We start from the raw sequence: 9360 nt of genomic DNA on the forward strand, positions 1-9360 counted from the left end.
ATTTTTGTGTATGGTGTAAGATTGTGGTCCAGTTTCATTCTTTTGCATGTGGCTGTCCAGTTTTCCCAACAGCATTTATTGAAGAGTCTGCCCTTTCCCCATTGTATATTCTTGGCTCCTTTGTCATAAATTACTTAACCGTGTATGTGTGGGTTTATTTCTGGGCTTTTTATTCTGTTCCATTGATTTGTGTGTCTGTTTTTATGCCAATACCATACTGTTTTGCATTCTGTAGCTTTGTGATATGGTTTGAAATCAGGAAGCATGATGCCTTCAGCTTTGTTATTCTTTCTCAAGATTGCTTTGGCTATTTGAGATCTTTTACAAAAGATCCATAGAAAACTTCCATACAAATTTTAGGATTGTTTGTTCTATTTCTATGAAAAATGCAATTGGAATTGCATTGAATCTGTAGATGGCTTTGGGTGGTAAGGACATTTTACAATATTAATTCTTCCATTTCATGAACATGGAATCTTTTCCATTTATTTGTGTCTTCTTCATCTATTTTGTATTCTTCAATTTCATCAATGTCTTATAGTTTTCAGCATACAGGTCTTTTGCTACCTTGGTTAAATTTATTCCGAGGTATTTTATTCTTTTTGATGTAATCGTAAATGAGAATTTTTCTTAATTTCTCTTTTCTGATTAGCGTATAGAAGCAAAGCTGATTTTTGCATATTGAATCTGTATCCTGCAAAACTACTGAATTTATTGATAGTTCGAATAGTTTTTTGGTGGATTCTTTTGGGTTTTCTATATATAATATCATATCACCTGCAAATAGTGACAGTTTTACCTCTTCCTTTCCAATTTGGATGTCTTTTATTTATTTTTCTTGCCTAATTACTCTGGCTGGGACTTCTGATAATATGTTGAATGAAAGTGGCAACAGTGGGCACCCTTATCTTGTTCCTGATCTTAGAGAAAAAGCTTTCAGATTTTCACCATTGAGTATGGTGTTAGCTGTGGGCTTGTCATACATGGCCTTTATTACGTTGAGGTACGTTCCTTCTTTACTCACTTTGTTGAGAGTTTTTATCATTAATGAATGCTGAATTTTGTCAAATGCTTTTCCTGCATCTTTTGCGACGATCATATGATTTTCATCTTTCATTTTCTTAATGTGGTGTATCATGTTGACTGACTTGTGGATGTTGAACTATCCTTGCATCCTTGGAATAAATCCCACTTGATCATGGTGTATGATCTTTTTAATGTATTGTTGAATTTCGTTTGCTAATATTTTGTTTAGCAGATAGATGCTAATTTTTGCATCTATGTTCATCAGGGATATTGGCCTGTGAAAAGAAAAAAATGTTCTTTTCCTGTGATGTCCTTGTCTAGTTTTGGTATCAGGGTAATGTTGGTCTTGTACAATGAGTTTAGAAGTATTCCCACCTCTTCTGTATTTTGGAAGAGTTTGAGAAGGATTGATATTGATTGTTCTTTAAAGTTTGGAAGAAATCACCAATGAAGTCATTTGGTCCTGGTCTTTCATTTGTTGGGTGTTTTTGATTACCGATTCAATCTCCTGATAAGTAATTGGTCTGTTCTGATATTCTATTTCTTCATGATTCAGTCTTGGTAGGTCGTATGTTTCTAGGAATTTAACCTTTCTTCGAGACTGTCCAAAATTTTGGTGTGTAATTGTTCCTAGTAGTCTCTTACGATCCTTTGTATTTCTATGGTATCAGTCATAATGTCTCCTCTTTCATTTGTAATTTTATTTATTTGATTCTTCTCTCATTTTTTCTTGGTGAGTCTAGCTAAAAGTTTTGTCTATTCTGTTTATCTTTTCAAATAACCATCTCTTAGTTTCATTGATCTTTTCTATTGTTTCCTTAGTCTCTATTTCATTTATTTCTGCTCTGATCTTTATTTCCTTCCTTATACTAACTGTGGGCTAAGTTTGTTCTTCTTTTTCTAGTTCCTTGAGGTGTAAAGTTAGTTTGTTTATTTGAGCTCTTTCTTGTTTCTTAATGTTGGCATTTATTGCTATGTACTTCCCTCTTAGAATGGCTTTTTAAAAAAAATTTATTTTATTGAGGTCATATTGGCTTACAACATTATGTAAATTTCAGGTGTACATTACTATATTTCAGTTTCTGCTTATACTGCATTGTGTTCACCAGTGACAGTCCAGTTTTTATCCACCACCATACATACGTGCCCCTGTACCCCTTTTGCCCTGTCCCTTTCTCCTCTGGTACCCATTAATCTGTTCTCCTTATCTATGTGTTTATCTTCCACATATGAGTGAAATCATATAGTAATTGTCTTTCTCTGTCTGATTTATTTTTCTTAGCATAATACCCTCAAGGTCCATCCATGTTGTCACAAATGGCACAATTTTGTCTTTTTTTATGGCTGAGTAGCATCCCAGTGTGTGTGTGTGTATGTATATACACACACACCACATCTTCTTTATCCATTTGTCCATTGTTGGGCACTTGGGATGCTTCCATGTCTTGGCTATTGTGAATAATGCTGTAATGAACATAGGGGTACATATATATTTTTGAATTATTGATTTCATGTTCTTTGGGTAAATACCCAGTAGTGGGATAGCTGGATCATATCATATTTCTATTTTTAATTTTCTGAGAAATCTCCATACTGTTTTCCAAGTAGCTGTACCAGTTTGCATTCCCACCAGCAGTGTATGAGGGTTCCTTTTTCTCCACATCCTCTCCAACCTTTGTTATTTTTCATCTTGATGATTATAGCCATTCTAATAGGTGTAAGGTGATATCTCATTGTAGTTTTGATTTGCATTTCCCTAATAATTAGTGATGTTGAGCATATTTTCATGTGCCTGTTGGCCATCTGTATATCTTCTTTGGAAAAATGTCTGTTCATATCCTCTGCCCATTTTTTGATCAGGTTGTTCATGTTTTTGTTGTTGAGTTGTTTGAGCTCTTTATATATTTTGGAAATTAATCCCTTGTCAGATATACGATTTGCAAATATTTTCTCCCTGTTAGCCAGCTGTCTTTCGTTTTGTTGATGGTTTCCTTTGCCTTGCAGAAGCTTTTTAGTCTGATGTAGTCCCATTTGTTTAGTTTTTTCTTTTGTTTCCCTTGCCTGAGTAGACAGATTATAGGTGCCATAATAAATAATGATAACATTTACCTTCTAAGCATAGTAATGAGGATATTTGAAAAGATACTGCTTTGGCTTTGCTTTCTTATTGTTGAGTTTTGGGAGTTCTTCATACAGTTTGGCTAACAGTTCTTTATCAGATATATCTTTTGCAAATATTTTCTCCTAGTCTGTGACTTGTCTTCTCATTCTCTTGATGGTTGGAATATATTTTATTCTATCTTTGTTTTGTTTTTATCTCCTTAAGACATTATTAATGTTTAGTCAGCCATTATTCATTTAGATTTACCCACATATATACCAATCTCATTGTTATTTTTTTTCCCTCTGCTTCTCAGAACTTCACCTTGGGATCACTATTCTTCTACGTGAAGGACAAGCATACCTCGTATTGTGCTTGGCCTCACAGAGCTTCACAGATATTGTGTGGCAGGCATGACCCTCTGCCAGTGAAAAGATTATGACTTGCTGAAGGCTCAGATGATGGTTAGCATTTTTTAGCAAGAAAATATTTTTAAACTAAAGTATGTACATCTTTTTAGACATAATGCTATTGCACACTTAATAGACTACAGTAGAGTGTAAACATAACTTTTATATGCACTGGGGAACCAAAATTCGTGTGACTCACTTTATTGTGGTGGTCTGGAACCCAACCTGCAATATTTCCGGAGTATGCCTGTACATCATTTCGATTTCCTTTAGAGAGGCTCCGTTGGTGGCAAACTCACTCAGTTTTTTGTTTATCTGAAATTATCTTTAGTTTGCCATCATATGGTGGAAATATGTACAGGACAGAATTGGCATCATAAATTGGAAAGAATGGACTATTCAATAACTGATTTTCGGGCAATGACTTTTAATCTGAAAAAATTTAATCCTTACTTCAAACTATACACAAAAATAAAATCCTAGGAGATTAAATGTCTAAATTGGGAAAAACAAATCTTTAAAACTATCAGAAGAGAGTGTAGGAAATATCTTTGTGATCTTTGTTGGGAAAAATTTCTTAAACTGACCCAAAAAGTACAAACTATAAAAGATTGTGAAATTTCACTGTACAAGAATGATAAAAGTCTTTACAATTAAACAAGTTAATAAACAAAGGACAGCCTGGAAGAAAATATAAACTATAAAGCAATTAAATGATTAGTATCTTGAATATATAAAACATTTCAAATAAATAAAGTCTAATAAGGCTAATAGAGGAAAGAGTCAGGGATATAAACTAACAATAAACAGAAATAAGTGTATCAACAAACAGATTTCTACTCAGTTGTATAAAGAAAATGTAACTTCTTTATTTTACGTAATTGGCTTCGTCTTCCTCATGAGCCCCCACCTGACTGATTTGGGGAGTTTGGGGTTGGGGGATGGGGAGTAGGGGCACTGTAAACTTTCTGGATAAGTCAATCTCAGACATTTTTGGTTCTAATTCTCCTTCAGTAATACAGGCAACTTTCTGCAAACGTTCCATGTTTGGATTCCCTCCTTGCCTCCTTGCTTCTCCTCAAGATGGTGGCTGGGAACATGGGGGGCTCACCTGATCAGATTACCCTCCTCCATCTCGCCCTTCCCAGATTCTTAAATGGGAAGTAAGGCATAAAACTTTCTTTTTCTGGGCCTTCTCCTCCACTAATGCTAAGGGGTTTTACTCAGAGAAGCTGAGAGTCACGATCCAGGAGTGTGGTGAATACCTACATTCTCTAGTCCAGCCTTTTTCCTTTTCCACATCCTACTCTCTGGTAAGAGTGGCCTTTTTCTCTTTCCATTCTTGCCTGGTTAGAACTCCGCAGTGCTCTCTGCACAATGATTTCTAGTAAAACGCGGTGTTCAGACTTTCAGACTTGGCTGTTGATATTTAAATGTTGCTTAAGAAATTAAGGTGTGATTTTCCTTCCTGGAGACAATTTGATTCTCCTGATATTTGCCTGGTAATGGACTAGAAAGAGCCAGCTTTGAAACTGCAGGCTGAAAGCTAACGGCTTTAATCTAGCTTGTACCTGTCCTCCCCCGTAAAAAGGTTAAAGTCATTAGATTTGATGTATGACAAGTTGAAAGACAGTAAGACTTTACAATGTATGAAAATATATCTGAAATTACTTTAAAAATATTATTCCCACTACACATGAAGAATTGCATTATCTTACCAGAATTAGGAAATAGCAAATTTTGAAAATGAGATACCATTGGCAAGCAATTTGGAGTTTGGTGATAGAGTGTGATGAAAGACAGCTAGAGGCTGTGTAAACTGTTGCGACCACCCTAGAGAACAATTTGGCAATATCTAATAAAACTGTAAAGGTACATATTGTGCCACCCATTGGTACAACTTCTAGGTATATTTCCTAGAGGAACTCTTCCTCAGGTGCAGAAGATGACAAGTGTAAGGATGTCTACGACAGTACTGTTTGTAATACATACTACAAACGATAAACACAAATATCCATTAGTAAATTGCTGAATAAAATATAGTATATTCATATGATAGAAACTGAAATCTTTAGGAGAAATGAACCATACATATATTTCTAAGTAATGATTTCAAAAATAAAGTTGAGGAAAAAGTAAACTGAAGAATATGCCAGCTACATAAATTTAATTGTCCACAAAAAACCATAAATATTGATTATTTATATCTATACATATGTACGTGTAGCATGCATATATTGACTAGAATGATCCCTGCCAACTTCATGATGTGATGAGATTCCTCCAGAACGGGAGGAGGGGACAGGAAATGGGGATCAAAGGATATGACTACATTATCTGCAATAATGTATTTTCTTTATAGTGAAAAAGGCATTAAGGAAATAGTACTAAGAAATAACAGCTGCCAGTTCTGGGTGGTGGTCTCATGAGCATGAAAAAGTGCTCAATAACAGATCAGACCAAATGTCCCTGCCGTGAAGCTGAGCGCATCCTAGTGAGGAGCTGTTTTTCTCATCACTCTGAGGGGGAATCAAGGCGAAGCCCAGGCTGCTGTGAAATTTAGAAATACCCCTTTTATTATTGAAGGACAGGAGAATATGGCATTGTGCAAACTGCTTCTGTAATAAAACAATGCACAGTTTCGCCTTTTCCTTCTTCCATTTATTGCTCTTACCAATTTTTTAATTCTAATTTTAGAAAATTTCTAAAAAGTCCAATGCATTACATTTGTGTGCCATTTTTTCATTTATTTATTCAATATGCACCTATCTTGATTGACCAGGTCCCGGGAAAAGAGTTAGGAAAGCAAAAAGAAAGGGAAAAATAAAACTGGTGATCAGGCTTTATCTGGATATTCAAGACTTACATAAAGAAAATTATAATTTCTTTACTGCTGGTCATAAAGACCAGAATAAATGGAGATGAACGTCAAGCTAAACAGAACCAACATCGTGAGGTTGTGGTGGACAGTGTGATGCACCATCTAGACTCTTCTTCAATGAGAGTTGTTCCCATAACTGCTAAGAGTGTTATCTGCGACAGTCAGCCTTCAGCTGTCATCCCCTTCGGAAGCTGTCTCAGCTGGAGAAAGCCGCCTTGCCCAGGACCGTGGCCCTCCCCTGGTCTCTCACACCCAGCGACTGATCCATTAAGGAAGTGGGCTATTTCGGCCTAACCTGGGACAACTCCGACCAGCCATTCGAACTCCAGAGTTCCCAGAGAGGTTGGCTGAGGCTGTCACCGCACCTGCAGCACCTCGGCGTCTCCCTCTGACCACTACTGTCCCTCTGCTTCTCTTTCACAAGGCTCTTCTCACTGAACATTGTGCACGCTAAAAAAAATAAAATAAAATAAAATAAAATTGGTGATCAGAAGTACAGCAGAGGACACTGGGGAAATCAGACAGGTAAATTCATAATTCCAAAAAGAAGAAAAACAACCTGGAATGGAAAGAAAGGAGAGATGCATGGGAGGTGATTAAAAAAAAGGGATAAATCGGAAAGAAAATTGAGATGTGTCTGAGGCAAGAGTCGGGGTGAAACAAGAAGAATGGAATTGGCTGAAGGTGACAGAAGTGGAAGAAAGAGCTCAGGCAGCAGAGGCAAGGGGTTTAAAAATCCATGGTTGCCTAGATGTTGGTGTACTCTCCTTGCTAAAGGTCTTTACCAGAATCGGCTTTTTTTTTTTTTTTTAAATGTTCTTGTTTGCTGATAAGGCATTTTGCTAAAAAACAAAAACTAACAAAACCAAAACAAAGACGGCAGCTGCCTGCTGTCTACGAATGAAGATGCCCCGTCTCTGAGTGGCTGCATGTGCTCACAATGGATTTGGGTACGTCGCTAGCGCCCGAAGCCGGCTGTCGAGGGACTGTGGGAGGCGGTTCATTCCTCGAAGAGGCGTCTCCGGGCCTTGCGCGGAGGACCAATAGGGCGCGGGGGGCGCGCGTGGGGACCTGGACTCGGAGAGGGAGGCAGAGGTTGGAGGGGCGAGGTGGGAAAGGGCTCCAGAAGGTGGAAGTCCAGGTGGTAGTAGGGGCCAGGAGAGCGTCTCTCTGGACTAGGGGTGGGGGCCCAGGGCGAGGGCTCTGGGACGCGGCCGTGCGGGGAGGGGCCGGACTCCCTTCCAGGCGAGGGGCGGAGCCCAGCGACTGAGCCGGCTGCAGGGGCCGCCCAAGACGGCGGGAACTCAGGGTCGGCGTCCTCGTCGTAGGCCTCGACTTGGGCGGCGACCTCCGGGACAGATGCGCAGAACAATCCCTGCTCGACGGCGTCGTCGTCCCCGGGAGCGCCCGGGAAAGCGGCCGGTTCCAGGCCGAAGGGCGAGTGGGCCTGGCCTCCGGAGCGTTGGTCGCCGGCGTCCAGGAGGGCCTGGGGGACCAGCACGAGGGTGTGATCTCCGAGAGACACTTGCAGGACCGACGTTGGCTCGGGCTCCAGCAGCAGGTCGACGTGGTCCAGGGGCAGCTGCAGGGCGCAGCCCGCGGCCAGGACCACGACGGAGGTGAGCGCGGCCGGGGCCGGGGGCCCCGCCAGGTCTTGGAGGCTGGGCACCGGCTGGGCCTCGGGGCCCGCGGGCTCCTCCCACCGGCGGCGCTTGGCGGGGCTGCGGTCCCCACCAGGGCGCAGGGTAGGCGCTGGGGCTGCGGAGCCGGCTGCCCATCACGTCGACGCGCTGCGGGCTTTGCTCCCGGGGCCTGGCGGAGAGCACGGGGGAGGGGGGGGCGGGGCGGGCCGTGTCCTGCACGCAGTGACAGGTCTGGACGCCAGCAGAGGCGGGCTGCGGGCGGGCGGGGCGCAGGCCGGCGTGACGCGGGCGAGTCGTGGGAGCTCGTGGGGCGCCCCAGGGAGGCCGCGGTCCTGGCTTCTCGGGGAGCCGCGCCCGGTGCAGCGCTGGGCCTCGCGCGTTCGAATCTCCTGCTCCTCACCCTGGTCCGTTTGCGCCCCGGATGATTAACAACATGGGACGTCAGGTGACCTGCGGCCGCCAGAACTTCTCAGTATGCGCTCCACCTGCTGCCAAAGAGGGTATCAGGTTTAGTGGGCTGCAGTAGCAGGGGAAGCTTTTTAGAAAGTGTAGGGAATACTGCGTGGATGCCCGTCCGAGGCCTAGGAGCCCTCATTGCTTTTATGCTTGTGGGGAAAATAGCCGAAACATAATCTCAGAAACTGCTTGCTTACTTTTAGAAGTAGCCTGTGTCTAATGTCGTCTGAGATTTTCCAGGAGGCTATGACAAGGGCTTTACCCCATCATCGACCACTCCTCCCCCACCCCACCCACATGGTTCTTGAAATTCTTTTTATTCATGAGAGAAACTAGAAATGCAATTTTTTTTGATAAAAAAGCTTTTAAAAAAGTAATCAGGTGAAACTGACTGCAATTTTTGTTGGAAGCCAGATTGTAATTGTTAATTACCGTAGCAAAAATTTATCATAAGTTTAACTTTCTGTGTTCAAACTTGCTGTCTGACTTGTATTATACTGAGTGTTTAAAAAATCGTTTTATTCAGAACTCGGTAGTGAAGCTCAGAGGAGAGAAGGAAATTTTACAAAATTAAATACTTGGTTTGTGTTGGATTTGGGAATTAAATCCAGATATATTTAAAACAAAGATCTTTGACTTTAGGCTTATGGCAAAAAACCCGAGATGTGGGATTGCTGGGTGGTCGTGAGTGGTGCCTTGACAATAGTAGATAATGCCAAACTGCTGGCCTAAGGGGCTGTCCTAGTTTATGCTTCTGTGAGCAGTGGGTAAGTGTGCCCCTTGCACACGCATCCTTGCCAACACTTAGTATGGTTAAGTTTCTAAGCATTTTCCAGTCTGATG

At 41.4% G+C, this 9360-nt stretch overlaps 1 pseudogene; it reads right to left on the reverse strand.

The window, feature by feature from the left end:
* Positions 1-4862: 4862 nt before the first annotated feature.
* Positions 4863-8196, reverse strand: LOC139076207 (proline-rich protein 23A-like; annotated as a pseudogene).
* Positions 8197-9360: the final 1164 nt, after the last annotated feature.

The sequence above is a fragment of the Equus przewalskii genome, chromosome 15, assembly GCF_037783145.1.
Source record: "Equus przewalskii isolate Varuska chromosome 15, EquPr2, whole genome shotgun sequence".
Taxonomy (NCBI): domain Eukaryota; kingdom Metazoa; phylum Chordata; class Mammalia; order Perissodactyla; family Equidae; genus Equus; species Equus przewalskii.